Source organism: Corvus brachyrhynchos, unplaced genomic scaffold (genome assembly GCF_000691975.1).
Source record: "Corvus brachyrhynchos isolate BGI_N302 unplaced genomic scaffold, ASM69197v1 scaffold1097, whole genome shotgun sequence".
Lineage (NCBI taxonomy): Eukaryota > Metazoa > Chordata > Aves > Passeriformes > Corvidae > Corvus > Corvus brachyrhynchos.
The window spans coordinates 124,329-126,800 of NW_008239003.1; the positions used below are offsets into that span (position 1 = coordinate 124,329).

Genomic DNA, 2,472 nt, shown 5'->3' on the forward strand with positions numbered 1-2,472 from the left:
GAAAAATCCCCAGTATTTAATAATTGGCAGAGCAATTTAATTTCAATAGAAGATTAGGTATGGATTAGATTATTACATTCATTTATTTACAGTCTATTTCTAGAGAAATAAAAATGTTTAGCTAGTTTAACTGTAAAGGAAATTAATTAATCATTTTTGTTCATCACTGAAAACACTACTAATGTTCTGGTGATTAACTGAAAAGCAGTAATTTCATTCTGTTTTACATTGAATGCCAAAATCAAAGGATGATCTCAATATAGTTTGTTCCAAAAGTCCAACAAGACAGAAAAAAAAAAAAACCAAAAAAGAGAAACAGATTTCCTCCCTGGAAATCTGCGGAGGAAATCTGACTTTAACTGGGGGCTTGTTTTTTTTTCCCCCCTCTGTCTTGATAAAATATTTTTAAAAGGTAATTGCATCGAAATTACTTTAAGGATTCACTCCATTATACTGAAAGTACAGGATTCAGTACTGTCTATCTCAGCTTTCATTGAAGTGCAAATCATTATTATGATTTTTATGTGTACTTTTGACTCGTAATGCATTCAAGATTATTGTAAAGTCTTTTATAAAAGTATCCCATCAATTTGTGCGTTTAGGTTTCCAGAAGGAAACTGCAGAGAAGGATCTGCTACATAACACACGTGCTGGAATTTTGATTGTGTTCTCCTTTGGTTTTGACCTACCTGGAAGTTATTGGTGATTTTACATTTCTTCCTATTTATCTAAAGCTCTTCTGATACTTAACTGCTCACTTTACTTAAGCGATGGCATATAGCTCTTATTACATCAGCATTTTCATCTGTAGAAATACCTTTTGTGGCCAAAAGGACATTAAATACTAAACAGGCATGGAAAGAGAATAATGCTACCTGAAGTCGTGCAGCAGGTCAGGGCTAAAGGTGAGGCTGTTTTTCTGACATCTCATCTAACCCCTCCTGTTGCCTAAAGTTGCTGTTTCTGTCGACTTCACCAGGACTGCTGATCTGGTGGGGGTGGAAGGCTGTCCTAAGACAGAAGTTGAAGTTTGAAGTTAGGAGTAAATAGTGTTGGCAGGTATGAACCTGCCTGGAGAAAGCCTGAGATGTTTCTGTGCAGAGAAAAGTGAAGAGAAGGTACATGAAATGGGGAACAAACCCCCACAAGTACTGCAGAATCAGACATTGTACAATCACAAGAAAGTGTTACAGACTCACAGCTGGAACAATATAAAGCAGAACACACTCGCAGTGCTGGAGGATAGCCACAACTTCATCTGGAGAATCTGTTAACCATATCACACCTGGCCTGGGTACAGCCTGCTCCAAAAACTCCCCAGCTGGCTATTTGGAAGTGAAGGACCACGGGTCAAGCAGATTCCCTAAAACAGTAATCTATTGGATAATTCATTGCAGAACAGATTGAAATGATAAAACAGTCCTAAATGTAATTAACTGCTATGTCAGAAGTACTCCACGAGTTCCTAAGGTATTGGGACTGACACAGTTGCCTCTCACTTGTGAAGGTAAACTTTAAAAGCAGCTTCAATCTTTAAAGCAGTTTGAGGAATGAGGAACTCTGCAACTCAGTGTGAGACACTGAATCATGGACTAGTCTGTCAAATCACCCACAAATTCCTCTTATTCTTGTACAAATAATATTCCTGCATGGCTTTTTCTGTCTAGAAAGTGCTTAGTTTTATTTTCAAAAAGTAATATTGTCCTGGAAAGTACTCTGAGACAATGTAGCACCAGGCACCTTATAGTATGAAAACCTGGTTTTCAATCTAATAGTCTAAGCAATCACAACACTGAGGGGGAAAGAGCCCATTGATGTTATAACATATTAACACAGGCAACAGTGTCATGAATATGTGATATGAATGAAGGAGTTCTTGCAAGGTATTCCTCACCTTTTAATGTGAGAGCCAGATTTTCTGCCCTCAGTGCCTCAGCACCCTCAGAGTTAAACAAGCTCTCACAGTTGTGTTTACAGAGTCTACAATCATTCCAGTAAAATTGCCATTGATTCTCATCTCAGAAAAAAGACATGCTTTCACACTAAAAGAGCATAAGCATTTAAGTATTTTTATGATTCTTCATATACACATTAAGCCTGGCAAATTCAGTCAGGGTAATAAAAACTTGTTTTCCTAGTTGAAATTTACCACATATGAGCTACTTTTGATTTTAAAAAAATACCATTCCAACGCTGCCAAAACTACTCCACCACCACCCCAAAGTTTCCACCACAACTTGCAACCTGACGGCTCTAAAAGGCTCCCTGAGAGGAGCTGGGAAAAAGCAAGGACTGGAAACTTCTCGGCAGAGAAGTGACAGCACGCACAGTAATACTATAAAGACCATGAATACTAAATAAAGGCTGTGAAATGAGTTTAAATACTTTACCCGCGCGCTGTCGGCGGCGAGGCGGCAGCGCCGTTCCCTGCGCGCCTCTGCTCTCCCGCGCCGGGCGGACGGGACGGAGCCG

At 39.2% G+C, this 2,472-nt stretch overlaps 1 protein-coding gene across 6 annotated transcripts in view; it reads right to left on the bottom strand.

Annotated features, from left to right (window-relative positions):
* Nucleotides 1–2,472, bottom strand: part of ANKRD34B (ankyrin repeat domain 34B) — a 7,210-nt gene extending 4,738 nt beyond the window's left edge. For 2 of the 6 annotated variants that reach the window (XM_017739009.1, XM_017739007.1), the window contains exon 1: nucleotides 876–2,382. The gene's annotated coding sequence lies outside the window, so the exon portion shown is untranslated. The other 4 variants (XM_017739012.1, XM_017739008.1, XM_017739011.1 and 1 more) reach the window with 4 other exon arrangements.